This window comes from Trichechus manatus, unplaced genomic scaffold (genome assembly GCF_000243295.1).
Source record: "Trichechus manatus latirostris isolate Lorelei unplaced genomic scaffold, TriManLat1.0 scaffold00010, whole genome shotgun sequence".
In the NCBI taxonomy this organism is placed as follows: domain Eukaryota; kingdom Metazoa; phylum Chordata; class Mammalia; order Sirenia; family Trichechidae; genus Trichechus; species Trichechus manatus.
Window position 1 is genome coordinate 18,953,629 of NW_004443946.1, and position 22,722 is coordinate 18,976,350.

Genomic DNA, 22,722 nt, shown 5'->3' on the forward strand with positions numbered 1-22,722 from the left:
TTCACTCAGCATAATGTCCTCCAGTTTCATCCATGTTGGCTTTTCTTTTTGTAACCACTTCCGTAATCAGGATACAGAATAGTTTCATCATCTCAAAAAATCTCTTTATACCATCCTCACACCCTCGTCTGATCCATGACAGCCATGACCTGTCTTTCATCAGATAGATTTGCCTTTTCAAGAGTGTCAGATAAATGGAATCATATAATATGTATTCTTTCGTGACTTGCTTCTTTCAGCATAATGTCTTTAACATTCATCCAAGCTGTGGTATATAATCAATAATTTGTTCTTTTTTACTGCTGAATACTATTCCATTGTATGGATATACCACAATTTGTTTATCCATTTACCTGTGGAAGGACATTGGGTTATTCCCAGCTTTTGGCCATGAAAAATAAATCTGCTCTGAATATTTGTGTATAGGTTTTTGTGTGAACATAAGTTTTCATTTCTTAGTTAAATTTCTTAAGTACTCAGAAGCAAGATTGCTGGGTCATATTGTAAATGTGTGTTTAACTTTATAAGGAACTGCCAAACTGTTTCTAACATTTGTGTTATCTCTTCGTTGGAGTCTGTTGATTGTGTTATCCCATGTGAATTTCTATCCTGGATATCGACTATTATTTTATGAGACCCTGCTTCTTAATTTAGGTTAATATTTTTGTTTTAACCTTCTGGGCTGTTTGGTTCTAATGTCAGCTCTGTATTACAAGACTTTGCCATACTATTTGGGTCTGTCTTGTGTGTGAGTACCAGGAGTCCTGGTGGCACAGTGGTTAAAGCACTCAGCTGCCAAGTTGGCAATTCGAACCCAACAACCACTCTGTGGAAGAAATATGTCAGTGTGCTTTCGTAAAGATTTACAGCCTTGGAAACCCTGTGGGGCAGTACTACTCTGTCCTATAGGGTCATTGTGAGTTGGAATCCACTCGACAGCAGTGGGCTTGGTTGTTTTGGTTTGCGTGTGTCCTACCTAGTGATCACTCTAGGACCTGCCTGTAGGTCTACTCGTTAGCTAAGGTCTTTAAATCTTTGGCATACTAATTAGTATCAGAATTACTCCTGGGCAAGTCAGGGGTGAGTTGATAGAAAAACAACTTTATGGGATTGTCTCCCTGATCTCCTTCTTCATTATCTTTCAGGTACTTTCTGCTTCCCTGGGGTCTCTTTTCGGTTCCTCTAGGGAAAACAGTCCCTTTCCACAGTTGTGCCACTGGGGCTAAGTGGTGGTAGGACAGTACCCAACCAACCGGTTGCTGTGGAGTTGATCCTGACTCATGGTGACCCTGTGTGTATCAGAGTAGAATTGTGCTACATACAGTTTTTAATGGCTATTTTTTCACACGTAGATCATCAGGCCTTTCTTCAGAAGTGCCCTGGGTGGACTTGAACCTCCAGCCTTTTGGTTAACTGCTGGCACCACCCAGGGACACCTGTAAGACAGTGGCATAGGGAAAAAATCTTAAAGGTTTGGCTCTGCCCTTTTGGCGTCCCCGCTTCACTGAGTAGGTTCACCTCCCTCAGAGTTTTGGCTCTGTAGACTCTTACTTCTGGCTTCTCCTGTTGCAGCTGCTGTGGGACTTTCTGGAGGTTAGTGCATGGGAAAAAGGAGAAAAAGGAGAGGGGGAAAAAAAGACTGGATATTTCGACCTGGCCCTTTAAGAATATAGATTTCTCTTGGATCTTCACTGTCTGCCATGTACTGCTCCCTGCTGCGTTCCTTGCTATGTTGAGTTGAAGCCGGAGGTACTAGAGGAAAATAAATATTAAATGCTGCTGTTTTGGTGGTACTTCAAGTTCTGCTGCTCTTCCCTGATCTGCCTGCTAGTATTTACTTTTCAATTTTCAAATATGTCTCCATACATCCAGTCCAGGCTTTATACTTGAATTAGTGAGAGATAACCAGAGAATTATGGTGCAATCAGTTAAAGCATACAGCTGCTAACCAACAGTTTGGAGATTTGAGTCCACCCAGAGGCACTTCAGAAGAAAGACCTCTGGTGATCTGCTTCTGAAAAATCAGCCACTCAAAACCCTATGGAGCACAGCTTTCTGACGCACATGAGGTCACTGTTAGTCAGAATTGACTCAGTGACAACTGGTACTGGAAAAGAGAGACTGTTGTTTTCTGCATCTCACAGGAACCAGGACCCCTAATTAAATTTTTCAGTGGTATTGCTGATATAATTTGCCAGATCACTTATTTCAGTAAATAACTTTGGAGCTGTTGAAAAAGTGAATTTAAAATAGACATCAGGCTTTTTAGTTTTGTCTTGTTATTTGCACCTTTGGCATGAGATAAAGTTTGTGGAAGGTTCAACTAGCACATAATAAAAAGAAAATTGGTCCTAAATGAAATATTTATTAATTAATTAATTCCACAAAAATTAGCTTGGAACTGGAAATATGATAGTGAATAAGATAAGCACAGCTCCTTCTCTAGAGGAAGTAACAAATAAGAGACAGGCATTTATAGTACACTGTGGAAAGTGCTATGTTCAGGAGAGCTTTGTGGGGTAAGATAAAACTTTCTGGAGGAAGCCTACCAAACCACATTGTACCTAAAGAATTAGACCATTGGAAAGTCAGCAAAATGTTTTTAAGTATGATGGTGTCTTAGGCTGGATTCTCTAGAGAAGCAAAACCAGTAAAGTGTATAAATATATATATATAGAGAGAGATTATATCAAGGAAACAGCTCACGTGATTGTAGAGGCTAGAACGTCCCAAGTCCGTGGATAGGGTAGAGGCCTCTCCCAAGTCACACAGCTGCAGAAGCTGGCAAGCCCAAGATCGGCAGGTTGGAGAGCAGGGCTCCCGCTCACAGGCTGTGCAGATCAACGAATCCCAGGTTCAGCGGATAAGCTGACAGCTCAAGTCCCAAGAACGGGAGATGGGATGACAGGAAGCAGCCGCAGGATCCAGAGAGAGCAGAAAGCCAGAAGGTCTGCTTATATACAGATATGGGCCACACCCCCAAGGAGACTCCCTTTCATCTGATTGGCTACTCACAGTATATTCAGTCATGGGAGTGATTACATTAAAATACTGAGAATCATGGCCCAGCCAAGCTGACACACAATCTTAGCCATCACAGATGGTAATAAAAATAGTTTTGATTTTTCACTTTAATCATTTTATGTTTTATCAATTATTAAGAAAGAAATTTTAAGGGTTTAATTTTTTTTATTAATGTTAAATTTGGATTAATGCAGTTATTTATGGAACTAGCTGAGGATTTTGTTAAAATATGTTTAAAATAATTCTATATAATTGGCCTAGCATATAAAAGAAAAATATTTCACTGTTTTTGTAAATGAAGTCATAGTTTTTTTCCCCCTTTCAAACTTTAAATGACAAATTACTTAGGTAGTGAACTATAATTTTAACATTAAATAAAGATCCACACATGTACTCCTATTTCCATGTTAATGAACTATGATGTTCTATAAGTCAGTAGATGCATATATCATTAGGTCTTGAAATGATAGAATGTGGTAAGACCTCACATTTTGTCATTCATCTAGCAAATAATATTAATAACACAGTATCACTCTTTAAGTTATTATCTTTGAGAAATATTGATTTAATATTACTCTAAAGTTTATAGTAATTTATGAGAGAAACAGTTTAAAAGTAAAGCAAACTATAGATATAATTCCCCCATTACTTGAGAACCCCAAGTAAAAATACCTTCAGCATAAAAAAAAAAAAAAAAAAAAAAAAAACCATTGCCTTCAAGTTGATTCTGACTCATAGCAACCCTATAGGACAGAGTAGAACTGCCCCATAGGGTTTCCAAGGAGTGCCTGGTGGATTCAAACTGCAGACCTTTTGGTTAGCAGCCAGACTCTTAACCACTTCATCACCAGGGTTTCCAATCTTCAGCATAGTACTTAGTAAAATAGAATTTATTTTTCACGTAAATTTCAAAAGGCATATATGATTGTAATAGCATATTTTAATGTTTGTTGAAATTCATAGTCTTTTAAAATTATGTCAGTATATCAATGTCTTCTATCAGTATCACAGTTGTATTTGTTTTCCCCTTTCTATTTTTATGCCTAGTTCCTAAAAAGTCAAATTTGATCATTACTCATTTCCCTAATTTTGATGTAAAATTAATGAACCAGATATTGAACTTGAAGTAAAATATCATTACCTGTAGATTCTACATTACCTATAGACTATGTGGATCATAACAAATTATGGATAACATCGCAGAGAATGGGGATTCCAGAACACTTACTTATGCTCAGGCAGAACCAGTCCATAGATCAGGAGGCAGTTGTTTGAACAGAACAACAGGATTCTGCGTAGTATAAAACTGGAAGCGCTGTGCATCAGGGTTGTATCCTTTCACCATACTTATTCCATCTGTAACGAGCCCTGATGGTGCAACGGTTAAATGCTGAGCTGCTAACCGAAAAGTTGATGGTTCATACCCATCCAGTAGCTCTACAGGAGAAAGACCTGGTGATCTGCTTCCATAAAGATTATAGCCTAGAAAACCCTATTGGAAAGTTCTCCTCTATCACATGGGATCATCATGAGTCAGAATTGACTCCACGGCACCCATTAATAACAACATTCAATCTGTATGCTTAGCAAATAACATAAGAAGCTGGACTACACGTGGAGCCTTGGTGGCACAGTGGTTAAGAACTTGGCTGCTAACCAAAAGGTCAGCAGTTCAAATCTACCAGCTTCTGCTTGGAAGCCCTATGGGGCAGTTCTACTCTGTCCTACAGGATCTCTCTCTAGGAGTCAGAATTGACAGTAAGAATGAGGCATCAGGATTAAAGGAAGACTCATTAACAACCTATGATTTACAGATGACACGACCCTGCTTGCCAGAAGTGAAGAGGACTTGAAGCACTTACTGATGAAGATCAAAGACTACAGCCTTCAATATGGATTAGACCTCGACATAAAACAAAAATCCTCATAACTGGACTGATAAGCAACATCGTAATAAACAGAAGATATTGACATCAAGGATTTCATTTTACTTGAATTAATAATCACTGCCCATGGAAGCAACAGTCAAGAAATCAAGCAACATATTACATCAGGCAAATCTGCTACAAAAGACTTCCTTGAAATCTTAAAAAGTGAAGATGTCACTTTGAAGACTAAGGTGCGCCTGACCCACGCCATGGTACTTTCAGTCACCTCTTACGCATGCAGAAGCTGGACAATGTAAAAGGAAGACAGAAGGAGAATTGGCACATTTGATTTATGCTATTGGCGAAGAATATTGAATATACCATGGACGGTTCTTACATCTGTTAAATGTAATGTATTACTGATGACTTTATATATTACAATATATTAAAAGTTAAATGGTGAGCTTGGAATTTGGTGGCTTTGGCTTGGAATGTGCATCATGCCGTTCTATAGTTACCTCCTTTTTCCGGTGTCATTTTCCTGGAATCATTCATTTATCATCTTCATCATACTTTATTATATGTGCTACTCAGAGAATACAGTGACCGATACTTCTGATTAAAGTGATTTCTTTATACTGGGATGCTTTTATTCCACATAACAAGAAGACATGAGTGTTCTTACTGACATTTTGTGGAAGAAATTATGTGAAGAATTTGATGAGTTGTTGAGAGACCTCATCTCTTACATTCTTGGAATAAGCATATATAAAGATTCTGTTGTGGTCAGGCATATTTCTAAGCACTGGAGAAATGAAGAAATAGTTCTTGACTTTTAAGACTTTATATGGTAGGGTAGAAAGCTTTGATAATAACATGATTAAAACAAAATAAATGCCAAAATGTAAGGAATACAAGATACGATGTACATACATTTAATTGACTTCTGTTTAGCCAGTTCACTAGATTAACTGATCATCTCCATTGCTTTTGTAAAACACATTCATAATATACTGAACCTTTGCTATTAAAGTAGTAGGTTACTCTCTAACATAGCTGCATACCTCTGTTCTCAGTAATTTTATGCTTCTAAGAATCAGTTGTATTTATCCCAAATCAGTTTATGCCAGTTGATCTTGTTATTATAATTATTTAATTAAATATTTAAAACTTGAAATAAGAGAGTGAAAAAATTGTTGATATTAAAACTGAGCCTTAGAAATATTATAAAGTTGAGTTACTAAAGAATTGTTTTTAAATTAGGTATGGGGTAATATAATAAAAAACCAGTTCTATTTTATCCTAATGATAGTTTTGTTATAAATTATAAATAATTTTTGGTGTGGCTAATGAAAGAAACCTGAAGTTAGTGCCAATCAGAAGACCCATACACAGAGAAAAGTCTTAGCCCCATATCAAAAGATTGGTGAGTAGATACTTATTTCTAAATATGTTTTAAGGTAAACCAAAATGTATTAGGAATTTATTGCTCTTACGATTCCCCATTTTAACTGATTTTATTGATTAACCAGACAACATTTGGTCTCAATCATGTTGACTAAGACAGCTTTCATAGCCAATAAAACAAATGATACTGCTTTTTCTAACGACTTCTGTTTCATTATTGTGTGTGACATCACCAGAAAAGATATTAAATATTAAACAAGTGTGAGGCTTTCCCTTACATTACCAGTCGTGTTTTTCACTCCTTTTTCTTCCCTTAATTTATTTCTCCTGAATCCATAATGCCTGTCTATTCAGAGAATACTGGTATATCTTTGGAGCCAAGTTTGGCAAATCCCTACAATCTTAATAATCAGTAACATATAACCAAATTACTGTGTTCGTTTTTTTGATATACAATTTATGGTGTGTTAAAAAATGTACCTAGCATTATATCTAAAATTTGATGGGTCTAGTCTACATGTCATCTAATAAGATGACATAAACATCATGTTGGAGTAGAATAATGGAATAGGAGCCAAGAGATAGGAATTCTATGCCTAGCTGTAGCGTTGCAACATGACTGGGTTGCCCTCGGACAAGGCACTTATGTTTTTTATCTTAAAATGAAGAGTTAAACTAAATTATTTTTGAAATCCTTTTTGCTTCATAAAATCTTAAAATATCCCAACCCAAACCAAAAAAAGTCTTTTTTTAAAAAAATTCTGAGTTCTTTCAGAAAGCATTCCTTGGCTAGGGTTTTGATTTTGGCTTTGCAAGGACATATCACTACTCTAATACTAAAATTAGATCTATAATTGTAGTACTCTGTTTTCTGAATCTGTAAATATGGAAAGTAGTAGAGAAGGGACTGTCTTAGTGCCTTTTTTTTTTTTTTTACACATTGGTAAGGTTGATTTATAATAATGTCAACATGTGCTTATTTTGGTAACAGTGTGGTAAAATTCTAAATGTCGTTGGCCCTCTTGTCATTGGCCTACGTAAATCCATGGCCAATGATTAAATCCAAAAATAAATGAAGTTGAGACTGGACCAAAAATACCCTAAGATGTCAGCATTTTGACCGTTCTGACTGACTTCTTCATGTTACTTAACACCTAATTTTGCTAGATAACTTTGGCTTGGATTTCAGCAAATCAGGCAAGCTGGAACAATTGACTTGAAAATAGTGTTTATACTGCTGGGATATTATTCGACTGGCTTTCTAATTTTTTTGCATTTGGATCTGAATTAATTATGTGTTACATTGATATGAATGTTCAAGAAAAATAAACACGACCCATTGCCATTGAGTGAGTCAATTCCAACTTATAACAACCCTACTGGACAGAGGAGAACTGCCCCATAGGATATCCAAGGCTGTAAATCTTTGCAGAAGCAGACTGCAACATGTTTCCATCGCAGAGCAACTGGAGGATTTGAACTGCTGACCTTTCGGTTAGCAGCTGAACACTTAACCACAGTGCCACCAGGACTCCTAGGCTTGTATTTATTATTCTTTTTTCCAGAAGCTGTGAAATTGAATGAAAAAAGAAAACAGTAAACTATATTGAGAAATTTGTAGCACTGACATTTTGGTTATGATCTTTTGAAGGCTCCTAAAAGAATAATTTTTTATAACTATATTGGTCTCAGATCACCCTTCCTTGTTTTCTCTTTATCTTATTTTCTTTGGGTACTAGAAACAATCTCTGGTTAGAGAAGAGATTAGGGCACCTCACTCCTTTAGCAAGTTTGTGAGTGTTTATGAATTACAAAATGAGAACCAGAGGTCTATAGCAGTGTTTTTCCAAATATGATTTGTGGATCACCTATATTAGAATCACTTGGAGTGCTTGTTTAAAATACTCATTTTTGGCTCTCACCCCAAACCAGAATCTCCAGGGATCTAACTCAAGAATCTGGATTTTTAACACATACTCATTTAGTTCATATGCCCACTTAATCTAGAGCTATGGTCTCTGAAGTGGGCTGCATGCACCCCAGAGGAGACCACTTTAAGGCCATTGTAGCAGAGACTGTTACCTACCTGTTTACCAAAATCCATTCTTCCCTTCTTTCTTAGCACACAGCTAGACTACATTTCCTAGCCTTCTTTGCAATTAGATGTGCTGACTGCCACCAATGGAATGTGAGCTTAAATTATGTATTTGACACTTCCTAGCCTGGCCCATGTAAACTTCTGTGCGTATTCCTCCATGTTTTTCCTTCCTCTGGCTAAATAGATGGAGATGATCATGACAAGATTGGAAGCCAAATGTTGGAAATAGCAGAGCCTTGTCAGCCTGAATAACTACATTGAACAGAGCGACTACTGTCCTAGAAGCTCCTGACCCAAACTGTTATATGAGAAAGAAATTTCTTGTTCTTTAAGCCATTGAATTTTCAGGGAGTTATTACAGCATCTTGGTGGTGCAAACAGGTTTTGCTCGACTGCTAACCTAAAGGTTGGCCGTTCGAACCCACCCAGTGGTACTGTGTAAGAAGAGGTCTGGTGATCGGATTGTGTTAAGGTTATAGCCAAGAAGACCCTACGGAGCTCAGTTCTGCATAACACCTGGGATCACCATGAGTCGGAATCAATTTGACAGCAACTAACAACAGCCAACATTATAGCATCTTAGCCTACCCTGTCTGATATGAAAATGTTTTTGGATGGTACAAAAATTTATATTTAGAAATGTAAATATGTATTATTTTTATATTTCTGTATTAAATAGATTTTAACCTTTACTAATGTTTAATGTAGAGATTGACATGGGTGTGTATTTATAGTATGGCAAGATATTGCAGGATACCTTAGAAGAGAAACTTCTATGATATAAAGGGGTTGACAGTGATACCCTCACTTGTTCATTTGCTTCTAGCTTATAGGTGCCCAGGTTAACTGGACTTGGTTCAGTGGTAGAATTATTGCCTTCCATGCTGGAGACAGAGTTTCAATTCCTGACCAATGCACCTCAAGTACAGCCACTGCTTGTCTGTCAGTAGAGACTTATGTGTTGCTGTGATGCTGATCAGGTTTCAGTGGAGTTTCCAGACTAATACAGACTAGTCAGAAAGGCTGATGTTCTATTTTGGAAAACTAACGGTCTTACCATGTTGTGCGTGGTGTCACCATGAGTCGGGCCTACTGCACAGCAGGTACCGACAATAGCATTATATAGCTCTAATTACACTAACTCTCACAAAGTGGACAAGTGGCTTTAAAAAATTTCTGCAAATATATACCCTATTATAAATAATACTAGTAATATGAGTTACAAGAAAATGGCATAGCTCTCTCCTACTTCCAGCAGGACTTTTTTGCAGCCACCTTTATTATATTTAAAAAAAATGTCTTGCAAATAAAAAACTCAACAAAGATACAGAAGTTTTAAAGGCCATAATCAACCAACTTGACCTCATAGACCTACATGGAACACTCCACCCAGAAACAGCAATGTATACATTCCTTTCAAATGCACATGGAATATTCACCAGAGATTATACCACATCTTAGGCCACAGAGCAACCCTCAACAAAATCTAAAACACTGACATGAAACAAAACATCTTCTCTGATCACAACACCATAAAAGTAGAAATTAACAAAGAAAACAGGAGAGGAAGCAGATAACCCATATAAGAAATGAGATGGATGATATCACAACAGACCCAACTGAAATTAAAAGAATCATAACAGATTACTATGAAAAATAGTACTCTGACAAATTTGAAAACCTAGAGGAAATGGACAAATTTTTAGAAACTCACTACCTACCTAGATTAACACAAACAGAGGTAGAACAACTAAATAAACCCATAACAAAAGAAGAGATTGAAAAGGTTATTAAAAAAAAACTCCCAACCAAAAAAAGACCTGGTCTGGATGGCTTCACTGGAGAATTCTACCAAACTTTAAGAGAAGAGATAAGACCACTTCTACTAAAGGTATTTCAGGGCATAGAAAAGGATGAAATACTCCCAAACTCATTCTGTGAAGCCAGCATAACCCAGGTAAAGACACCACAAAAAAAGAAAATTACAGACCGATATGCCTCATGAACATTGACGCAAAAATCCTCAACAAAGTTCTAGCCAATAGAATTCAGCAACATATCAAAAAAATAATTCGCCATGACCAAGTGGAATTTATACCAGGTATGCCGGGATAGTTCAACATTAGAAAAATAATCAGTGTACTCCATCACATAAATAAAAGACAAGAACCACATGAGCTTATCAGTCGGTGCAGAAAAGGCATTCGACAAAGTCCAACACCCATTCATGATAAAAACTCTCAAAAAAATAGGAATAGAAGGGAAATTCCTCAATATAATTAGGGGCATTTATACAAAACCAACAGCCAACTTCATCCTGAATGGAGAGACTTTGAAAGCATTCCCCTTGAGAACAGTAACCAGACAAGGATGCCCTTTATCACCACTATTATTCAACATTGTGCTGGAGGTCCTAGCCAGAGCAGTTAGGCTAGAAAAAGAAATAAAAGGCATCCAGATAGGTAGGGAGAAAGTCAGGGTATCTCTATTAGCAGATGATATGATCTTATACACAGAAAACCCCAAAGAATCCACAAGAAAACTACTGGAACTAATAGAAGGTTTCAGCAAAGTTTCAGGATACAAGATAAACATACAAAAATCAATGGGATTCCTTTACACCAACAAAGAAAACCTCGAAGAGGAAATCACCAAATCAATACCATTTATAATAGCCCCCAAGAAGATCAAATAGTTAGGAGTAAATCTAACCAGAGACGTAAAAGATCTTTACAGAGAAAACTACAAGACAGCACTACAAGAAACTAAAAGAGACCTGCATAAGCGGAAAAATATACCTTGCTCATGGATAGGTAGACTCAACATAGTGAAAATGTCAATTCTACCCAAAGCAATCTACAGATACAATGCAATCCCGATCCAAATTCCACCAGCATTTTTTAATGAGATGGAAAAGCAAATCACCAACTTCATATGGAAAGGGAAGAGGCCCCGAATAAATAAAGCATTACTGAAGAAGATAAAGTGGGAGGCCTTACAGTACCTGATTTTATACCTATTATACTGCCACAGTAGTGAAGACAGCCTGGTACTGGTATAACAGCAGATACATAGACCAATGGAACAGAGTTGAGAATCCAGATATAAGCTCATCCACCTATGAGCAGCTAATATTTGACAAAGGCCCAAAATCCATTAATTGGGAAAAGGACAGTCTCTTTAACAAATGGTGCTGGCATAATTGGGTATCTATATGCAAAAAACTGCAAGAAGACCCATATCTCACACCATGTACAAAAACTAACTCTAAAATGGATCAAAGACTTAAATATAAAATCGAAAACAGTAAAGATCATGTAAGAAAAAATAGGGACAACGCTAGGAGCCCTAACACATGGCATAAACACAATACAAACCGTAAGTAACAATGCACAAGCACCAGAAAAGAGACTAGATAAATGGGAGCTCCTAAAAATCGAACACTTATGCTCATCAAAAGACTTCACCAAAAGAGTCAAAAGACAACCTACAGACTGGGAAAAAAATTTTGGCTGCGACAAATCCAATCAGCGTTTAATCTCTAAAATCTACAAGATACTGCAAAACCCCAACAGCAAAAGGACAAATAACCCAATTAAAAAATGGGCAAAGGATATGAACAGGCACTTGACCAAAGAAGATAATTCAGGCAGCTAACAGACACATGAAGAAATGCTCCAATCATTAGCCATTAGAGAAATGCAGATCAAAACAACAATGAGATATCATCTCACCCCAACAAGGCTAGCATAAATCAAAAAAACACAAAATAACAAATGCTGTAGAGGTTGTGGAGAGACTGGAACACTTATACACTGTTGGTGGGAATGTAAAATGGTACAACCACTTTGGAAATGGATTTGGCGCTTCCTTAAAAAGCTAGAAATAGAAGTACCATACGATCCAGCTATCCCGCTCCTTGGAATATATCCTAGAGAAACAAGAGCCATCACACGAATAGATATATGCACACCCATGTTCATCGCATCACTGTTCACAATAGCAAAAAGATGGAAGCAACCTAGGTGCCCATCAACGGACAAATGGATAAACAAGCGGTCGTATATCCACACAATGGAATACTATGCAACGATGAAGAACAATGATGAAGCTGTGAAAAATTGTATAACATGGTGGAACCTGGAACTTATTATGCTGAGTGAATTTAGTCACAGAAGGACAAATACTGTGTAAGACCACTATTATAAGAACCCAAAAAAAGGTTTAAACACAGAAGAAAACATTCTTTGATGGTTATGAGGGTGGGGAGGGAGGGTGAGGGTTATTCACTGACTAGATAATAGATAAGAATCATTTTGGGTGAAGGGAAATACAGCACACACTGCAGGGGAAGCCAGCACAACTGGACTAAACCAAAGCTAAGAAGTTTCCTCAATACAATCAAATATTTTGAGAGACAGAGTAGCCGGGATGGGGGTTCTGGGGACCATGCTTTCAGGGAACATCTATGTCAATTGGCTTAACAAAGCTTATTAAGAAAATGTTCTGCATCCTACTTTGGTGAGTGGCATCTGGGGTCTTAAAAGCTTGCAAGTGGCCATCCAAGATGCATCAATTAGTCCCAAACACATGGAGTAAAGGACAATGAAGAACACCAGAGACACAAGGAAAGTATTGGCCCAAGAGACAGAATGGACCACATAAACCAGAGACTTCATCATCCTGAGACCAGAAGAACTAGATGGTGCCCGGGTACCACCAATGAAAGTCCTGACAGGGAACATAACAGAGGGTCCCTGTTGGAGCAGTAGAACGATGGGATGCAGAGCTCAAGTTCTAGTAAGAAGACTTGACTTAATGGTCTGAGGCTGGAGGTGCTCCAGAAAGCATGACCTCTGGACTCTCTATCACCCCAGAACTGAAACAATTTTCGAGGCCAACTCTTCAGACAGGGATTGGACTGGACTGTGTGTCATAAAGTGATACTTGTGAAGAATGTGCCTCTTAGTCAAGTAGATACAAGAGACCAATGGGGCAGCTTCTGTCCAGAGGTGAGATGGGAAGGCAGAGACAGGAGCTAGTTGAATGTTCATGGGGGGGAATCAAGGGCAGAGGGGAGGAGTGTGCTGTCACAGAATGGGGTGAGTGGTTGGGGTCACATAAAAATGTATTTAAAAAAAAACAAAACTTCTGTATGGGAGACTAACTTGAAATGTAAAGTTCATTTAATTACAACAATTAAAAAAAGTAGAAATTAACATCAGGAAGAGCAAGGGAAAAAAATGAAATACATGGAAAATGGAAAACACCTTCTTTAAAAATCACTCGGTAATAGAAGAAATTGAAGATGGAATAAAAAAAAATTCCTAGACTTAAACGAGAATGAAAATTACCAAAACCTTTGGGACACATCAAAGGGAGTGCTCAGATGTCAATTTATAGCTATAAATGCCACATCGAAAAAGAAGAAAGGGACAAAATCAAAATGTTAGCTGTACAACTCAATGAATAGAAAGAAAACAGCAGAAGATGCCCACAGCCAGCAGAAGAAAGGAAATAATAAGGATCAGAGCAGAAAGAAATGAAATGGGGGATAGAAAAACAATAGAAAGAATCAACAAAACAAAGTTCGCTCTTTGAAAGGATCAAAAAATTCGACAAACAATTGACCAAACTGACAGAAGAAAAACAGGAGACGACGCAAATAACCCAAATAAGAAATGAAATGGGGGATGTTACAACAGATCCAACTGAAATAAAAATGATCATAACAGAGTACTATGAAAAACTGTACTGCAACAAATTTGAAAACCTAGAGGAAATGGACAAATTTCTAGAAACACACTACCTACCTAAACTAACACAAACTGAGGCTGAAAATCTTAACAGACCCATAACAAGAGAAGAGAATAAAAAGATAATAAAAAAAACTTCCAACAAAAAATAAGTCCTGGCCCAGATGGCTTCACTGGAGACTTTTACCAAGCATTCAGAGTAGAGCTTGCACTAGTACTACTCAAACTATTTCAGAACATAGAAAAGGGAGGGATACTTCTAAATTCATTCTATGAAGCCAACATAGTCCTGATACCAAAACCAGGCAAAGACACCGCAAAAGAAAAAAAATTACAGACCAATGTCTGTCATGAATATAGATGCAAAATTTCTCAGCAATATTTTAGCCAATAGAATTCAGCAGCATATAAAAAAGATAATACAGCACGACCAAGTAGAATTCATTCTAGATATGCAAGGATGGTTCAACATTAGGAAATCATTCAGCGTAATCCACCACATAAATAAAAGAAAAGAATCACATGATCATCTCAATTGATGCAGAAAAGGTGTTTGATAAAGTCCAACACTTATTCCTAATAAAAACTGAATAAGATAGCAATAGAAGGGAAATACCTCAACATAATAAATGGCATCTGTATAAAACCAACAGCCAACTTAATTCTCAACCGGAGAGAGGCTGAAAACATTCCCCTTGAGAATAGGAACAAAATAAGGATGCTCTTTATCACCACTCTTATTTAACATAGTGCTGGAAGTCCTAGCCAAAGCAATAAAGCAAGAAAAAGAAATAAAGGGTATCCAGATTGGTAAGGAAGAAGTAAAACTATCCCTATTCTTGGATGACATGAAACTATACACAGAAAATCCTAACAGCTCTTCAGTAGAGTGGCAGGATCCATAATAAGCATAAAAAAATCAGTTTGATTCCTATACACCACTAAAGAGCACTACGAAAGGAAATTAGGAAAACAATACCATTCATAATAGCCCCTAAAAAAATAAAATACGTAGGAATAAATCTAATCAGGGATGTAAAAGACCTATACAAAGAAAACTACAAAACACTACTGAATGAAACCAAAAGAGACCCACATAAATGGAAAAACATACCATGCTCATGGATAGTTAGACTCCACATTGTGAAAATGTCAATTTTACCCAAAGGAGTCTACAAATAAAATGCAGTTCTGATCCATATACCAACAGCATTCTTTAATGAGATGAAAAAAACTAATCATTAACTTTATATAGAAAAGAAAGAGGCCCCGGATAAGTAAAGCATTATTGAAGAAAAAGAACAAAGTAGGCCTCCCATTACCTGACTACAAAACCTACGATACAGCTATGGTAGAGCAGCCTGTTACTGGTATAACAATGGACATATTGACCAATGGAACAGACTCGAGAACTCAGATGTAAATCTGTCTACCTACGGCCACTTAATCTTTGACCAAGGGCAAATGTCCATTAAATGGGGGAAAAGACAGTCTTTTCAAAAATGATGCTGGCAAAACTGGTTGTCCATCTATGGAAAAATGAAAGAGGACCCATACCTTATAATATACACAAAAACTAATTCATCGAAGACCTAAATATAAAACCAAAAACTATGCAGATCATGGAAGGAAAAATAGGGTCAACACTAGGGGTCCTAATACACGGCTTAAACAGCATACAAACCATAATTAACAGTACACAAACACTAGAAGATAATCTAGATAAACAGGATTTCCTAAAAATCAAACACTTATGTTCATCAAAAGACTTCACCAAAAAGAATAAAAAGAGAATCTACAGACTGGGAAAAAAATTTTTGGCTATGACGTATCCAAAAAAGGTCTAATCTCTAAAATTTACAAAATACTTCACCACCTCAACAACGAAAAGAAAATAATCCAATTAAAAAATGGGCAAAGGATGTGAACAGACACTTCACCAAAGAAGACATACAGGTGGCTAACAGACACAAGACGAAATGCTCGTGATCACTAACCATTAGAGAAATGCAAATCAAAACTACAGAGAGATACCATTTTACCCTGACATTACTGGCACTAATAAAAAAACAGAAAATAACAAATGTTGGAGAGGTTGTAGGGAGATTAGAACTCTTATGCACTGTTGGTGGGACTGCAAAATGGTACAACCATTTTGGAAAACAGTATGACACATCATTAGAAGCTAGAAATAGAAATACCATATGATCCAGCAATCCCATCGCCAGGAATATATCCTAGAGAAATAAGAGCCATCACACGCACAAAAATATGCACACCCATGTTCACTGCAGCATTATTCACAGTAGCAAAAAGATGGAAACAATCTTAAGTGCACATCAGATGAGTGGATAAAAAACATGTACACAATGGAACAGTATGCAATGATAAAGAACATTGATGAACCTGTGAAACATGTCACAACATGGATAAACCTGAAGGGCATTATTCTGAGTTTAATAAGTCAATCACAAAAGGACAAATACTGTATGAGACTAGTATTATAAAAACTCATGAAAATGTTTCCACACAGAAAGATAGAATCTTTGATGGTTACAAGGGAGAGAATGGTGGGGAAGGGAAAACACTAACTAGATAGTAGATAAGTGGCAACTTTGGTGAAGGGTAAGAGTGTACACAGTACTGGGGAAGTTAGCATAACTTGACCAGGGCGAAGTCATAGAAGCTTCACAGACACATCTAAATGCCCTGAGAGACCAAGCTGCTGGGCTGAGGGCTGGGGACCATTGTCTTGAGGGACATCTAGCTCAATTGCATAACATAGTCTATAAAGAAAATGTTCTACATTTGACTGTGGTGAGTAGCGACCGTGGTCTTAAAAGCCTGCAAGCAACCATCTAAGATACATCTACTGGTCGTATTCCGGCTTGTTGTTGTTGTTAAGTGCCATCGAGTCTGTTGCGATTCACAGTGACACTATGTACAATATAACGAAACACTGATCGGTCCTGCACCATCCTCACAATCCTTGTTATACCTGAGCACATTGTGGCAGCCACTGTGTCAGTCCATCTCATTGAGGGTCTTCCTCTTTTTCACTGACCTTCTGCTTTACCAGGCATGATGTCCTATACCAGCGACTGGTCCCTCCTGATAACATGTCTGAAGTATGTGAGACGAAGTCTCGTCGTCCTTTCTTCTAATGAGCATTCTGGTAGTACTTCTTCCAAGACAGATTTGTTTGTTCATATGGCAGTCCGTGGTATATTCAGTAAGCTTTGCCAACACCGTAATTCAAAGGCATGAATTCTTCTTCTTTTCCTTATTCCTTGTCCAGCTTTCACTTGCATATGAGGTGATTGAAAACACCATGGCTTGGGTCAGGTGCACCTTAGCCATTAAAGTGACATCTTTGCTTGTGAATGTAAAATGAAATCCTTGACAACTTCAATATTTTCTCCATTTATCATGATGTTGCTTATTGATCCAGTTGTGAGGGTTTTTGTTTTCTTTATGGTGAGGTGTAATCCATACTGAAGGCTGTAGTCTTTGATCTTCATCACTAAATGTGTCAAGTTCTCTTCACTTTCAGCAAGCAAGGATGTGTCATCTGCATATCACAGCTTGTTAATGAGTTTTCCTCCAATTCTGATGCCGCATTCATTTTCATATAATCCAGCTTCTCGGATTATTTGCTCAGCATACAGATTGAATAAGTATGATGCGAGGATACAACCCTGATGCACACGTATCTTGACTTTAAACCACACAGTATCCCCTTGTTCTGTTCGAACAACTGTCACTTGATCTATATACAGCTTCCTCATGAGCACAGTTAAGTGTTCTGGAATTCCCATTTTTCACAATGTTAACCATAGTTTGTTATGATCTTCATAGTTGAATGCCTTTGCGTAGTCAATAAAACACAGGTAAACGTCTTTCTTGTATTCTCTGCTTTCAGCCATGATCCATCTGATGTCAGCAATGATATTCCTTGTTCCACGTCGTGTTTTGAATACAGCTTGAATTTCTGGCAGTTCCCTGTCAATGTGCTTGCTGCTGCAACTACTTTTGAATGATCTTCAGCAAAATTTTACTTGTGTGTGATATTAATGATATTGTTTGATAATTTCTGCATTCTGTTAGATCACCTTTTTTTGGAATGGGTATGTCTTAGGCTGGGTTCTCTAGAGAAGCAAAACCAGTAAAGTGTATAAATATATATATACAGAGAGACATTATATCAAGGAAACAGCTCACCTGATTGTAGAAGCTAAAACGTCCCAAGTCTGTGGATCAGGGTAGAGGCCTCTCCCAAGTCACACAGCTGCAGAAGCTGGCAAGCCCAAGATTGGTAGGACGGAGAGCAAGGCTCCCGCTCACAGGCTGTGCAGATCGACGAATCCCAGGTTCAGCAGATAAGCTGACAGCTCAAGTCCCAAGAACTGGAGGTGAGACGACAGAAAGCAGCTGCAGGATCCAGAGAGAGCAAAAAGCCAGAACATCTGCTTATATACAGATACGGGCCACACCTCCAAGGAGACTCCCTTTCATCTGATTGGCTACTTACAGTATATTCAGTTATGGGAGTGATTACATTAAAACACTGAGAATCATGGCCCTGCCAAGTTGACACACAGTCTTACCTATCACAGGGTACAAATTTGGATCTCTTCCAGTCCGTTTGCCAGGTAGCTGTCTTCCAGATTTCTTGGCATAGATGAGTGAGCCTCTCCAGCACTGTACTGGTTTGTGGAAACATCTCAATTGGTATTCCGTCAATTCCTGGAGCCTTGTTTTTCACCAGTGCCTTCAGTGCAGCTTGGACCTCTTCCTGCAGTACCCTTGGTTCTCAATCATATGCTGCTTCCTGAAATGGTTAAACATCGACCAATTCTTTTTGGTACAATGACTCTCTATATTCCTTCCATCTTGTTTGGATGCTTCCTGTTTCGTTTAATATTTTCGCCGTATAATCCTTCACTATTGCAATTCGAGGCTTGAATTTTTTCCTTTGTTCTTTCAGCTTGAGCAATGCCTAGCGTGTTCTTTCCTTTTGGTTTTATATCTCCAGGTCTTTGCACATGTCTTTATAATACTTCAGTTTGTCTTGAGCTGCCCTTTGAAATCTTCAGTTCAGCTCTTTTACCTCATAATTTCTTCCTTTCTCTTTAGCTACTCTGCATTTAAGAGCAACTATCAAAGTCTCTTCTGACATCCATTTTGGTCTTTTCTTTCTTTTTTGTGTTTTTAATGACCTCTTGCTTTCTTCATCTGTTATGTCCTTGCTGTCATTCAGCAACTTGTCTGGTCTTCGGTCATTAGTGCTCAGTGTGTCAAGTCTATTCTTGAAATTCTCTTTTAATTCAGATGGGTTATGCTCAAGGTCATACTTTGGCTGTTGTGGATTTGTTCTAATTTTCTTCAACTTCAGCTGGAACTTGCACATGAATAATTGATTATCTGTTCCACAGTTGTCCTCTGTCCTTTTTCTGACTGATGATATTGAGCTCTTCCATCATTTCTTTCCACAGATGTAGTCAGTTTGATTCCTGTCTCTTCCATCTGGTGAGGTCCACGTGTATGGTCGCCATTTATATTGTTGAAAAATGGTATTTTCAATTAAGAAGTCGTTGGTCTTGCAAAATTCTATCATGCAATCTCCTGCATTGTTTCTGTCACCAAGGCCGTAATTTCCAACTATCAATCCTTCTTCATTTCCATCTTTTTTGCATTCCACTCTCCAGTAATTATCAATGAGTGTTGATTGCATTTTTGATCAATTTCAGACTGCAGACATTGGTAAAAATCTTCAATTTTGGCCTTAGTGGTTGGTGTATAAATTTGAATAATAGTTACATTTACTGGTGTTCCTTGTTGGTGTATGGATATTATCCTATCACTGACAGCGTTGTACTTTAGGATAGACCTTGAAATGTTCTTTTTGACCATGAATGCAATGCCATTGCTTTTCATTTTGTCATTCCCGGCCTAGTAGACGATATGATTGTCCGATTCAGAATGGCCATTACCAGTCCATTCCAGCTCACTGATGCCTAGGATATCTATCTTTATGCATTCCATTTTATTTTTGACGACTTCCAGTTTTCCTAGATTCATACTTAATACATTCCATGTTCTGATTATTAATGGATTATTATCCTGGCTGGAGCAAAGGAGAATGAAAAAGACCAAAGACACAAGGTAAAGATTAGTCCAGAGAACTCATGGAGCACATCTACCACAACCTCCTCCAGACTGAGCCCAATAGAACTAGATGGTGCCCAGTTACCACCACTGACTGCTCTGGTAGGGATCACAATAGAGGGTCCTGGATACACCTGGAGAAAAATGTAGGACAGAATTCAAATTCACAAAATTTTTTTTAAAAGACCAGGCCTGCTGGTCTGATGGAGACGGAGAAACCCCAAGAGTATGGTCCCCAGATACCCTTTTAACTCAGTACTGAAGTCACTCCTGAGGTTCACCCTTCAGCCAAAGATTACACAGGTCTATATGAGCCAACAATAACACACGTGAGAGACATGCTTCATAGTTCGATCATAGTTACGAGACTAACGGGCACATCAGCCCAAAAGCAAAGATGAGAAGGCAGGAAGCAACAGGAAAAGTGGACGAATGGAAACAGGGCAACTGGGGTGGAGAACTGGAGAGCGTTGATAATATCATGGGGTTGGCAACCAATGTCGCAAAACAATTTGTGTATTAACTGTTTAATGAGAAACTAATTTGCTGTGTAAACTTTCACCTAAATCACAATTAAAAAAAAATAGTAATAGAAAATTTTATGATCAAGAAAACCATTATAAATACTTTCTTGAACAATGAAATACTTCACCTTAAGTGTATTTTAGATCTTGAGCTGTTACTTAATAATAACAGTATATGAACATAATTTACACATAAATACACATGTATACTCTAAGAGTACATGCTAAAATTTTTTTACAAGTGGATGGGTAATCAAAAAAATTTGGAAACATTGATCTAGGGTTACACTTTTCAGTATTGTAGCCAGTAGCCATGTGGCTATTTGGAAGTTGGCTAGTACATACTGGGATGTGATTGTAATATACACTCCAGATTTTGAAGATTTACATGAAAAAAAGAATGTAAAATATCTCATTAATAATTATTACGTGATTACAGGTTGAATTGATAATATTTTGGTATATTGGGTTAAATAAAATATTTTATTAAAATCAATCTCACTTTTTTCATTTTACTTCTTTTTAATGAGGCTACTAGAAAATTTTAAATTACAGTGTAACTGACATCAGATTTCCATTGGACTGCACTGGTCTAGAGTTTATAAGCATTGACTTGGAAGTTGGAAGCTCTCAATTCCCACACAGTTCTTAGACAACAACGTCGCATTTCTTTGCCCCCTGCCCATTTTAACATCCCATCCCTTACCTACACCCCCATTTGGTAATTATGTTGATTTTAGTTTGTTGATATGTTACCCTTTTATTTTGCAGAATATGTATCAATTTATTGTAACACAAACCTTAGACATCCTCTCTTCACTTCCCTTTGTTTAAGTTGAGTAAATCCATGCCCCAATTCCTTTGTTTACTTCTCCTTTTACTTGCCATATTCTGTTAGCTATGCCATTACTTTCATATAATGAAGTTTATAAATTTTACATTACTTTTTGTAACCATATTAAACCATTTATTCCATGAAATTGAATAATTGCTTATTAAGTACTAGATACCTTGTTTGGTGCTGAGGACACCGTGGTGAATTTTAACCACATAGTCTCTGCCTTAATGGAGCTTATAGTCTACTCTTCCATGCTTTGTGTTAAGGATTGATTCTAAAAATTGAAATCAGTTAATTGTGTTTATATTTTTATAATTTGTACATGCTTTTCACTGCAGAGGCAGGTGGTATGACTAGATAATAAAGAGGAATTGCAGTTCTATGTCATTAACCCTTTCCTACACAAAGAATATCAGTATCAAATGCATTCTCTCTTCTTACATTCCACAAGTTTAAAATAATGACTCATTTGTATTTGCTTTATATTTGGATCATGACTTTTTAAATAGCTTTTTTGTTTTCTCAGTGGTTTCTAATTGCCTCTTCCCTCCCTCATAACGTATGCTGTCACTGTATCATTAAATTTCTCCATCTTCTCATTTATTACATCTGTTGCATGGAATCTATTTTTATCTTTATTTATCCTTCCCAGAGTACTCTAGTTTTTGCTGAGAGTCCATTTGCTCTCTAGGCCTACTGCACAGCTGTCATTGTGGGCTTTATTTTCATTGTGTTCCTAAGTCTGCTATTGATTGTTGAATTCATTTTCAGTTTTGCTGGAATATATCTTTAAGGTGATACTTAAATACATGTATGTAGGGGTGACTTTTCTGAGTTTTTGTATCCTTGAAAAATATTTTATTTTCCCTACTCTATTGATAATTTGGCTGGATATAGATTTCCAGATTTAAAATAAATTTCGCTCAAAACTTTAAACCTTTCCTCTATTGTCATCTATAATCTAGTATTGCTGTATTTATTATTTTCTTACCTTTGTGAGGGGTGACCGTTTTTCAGTCTCTGAGGAATCTTCTCTTTT

General features: G+C 37.3%; 1 protein-coding gene across 1 annotated transcript in view; it reads left to right on the plus strand.

Moving 5' to 3' along the window:
- The window catches only part of GPHN (gephyrin), a 632,163-nt gene that overhangs the window by 190,355 nt on the left and 419,086 nt on the right, over window positions 1-22,722 (plus strand). The window lies entirely within an intron of this gene.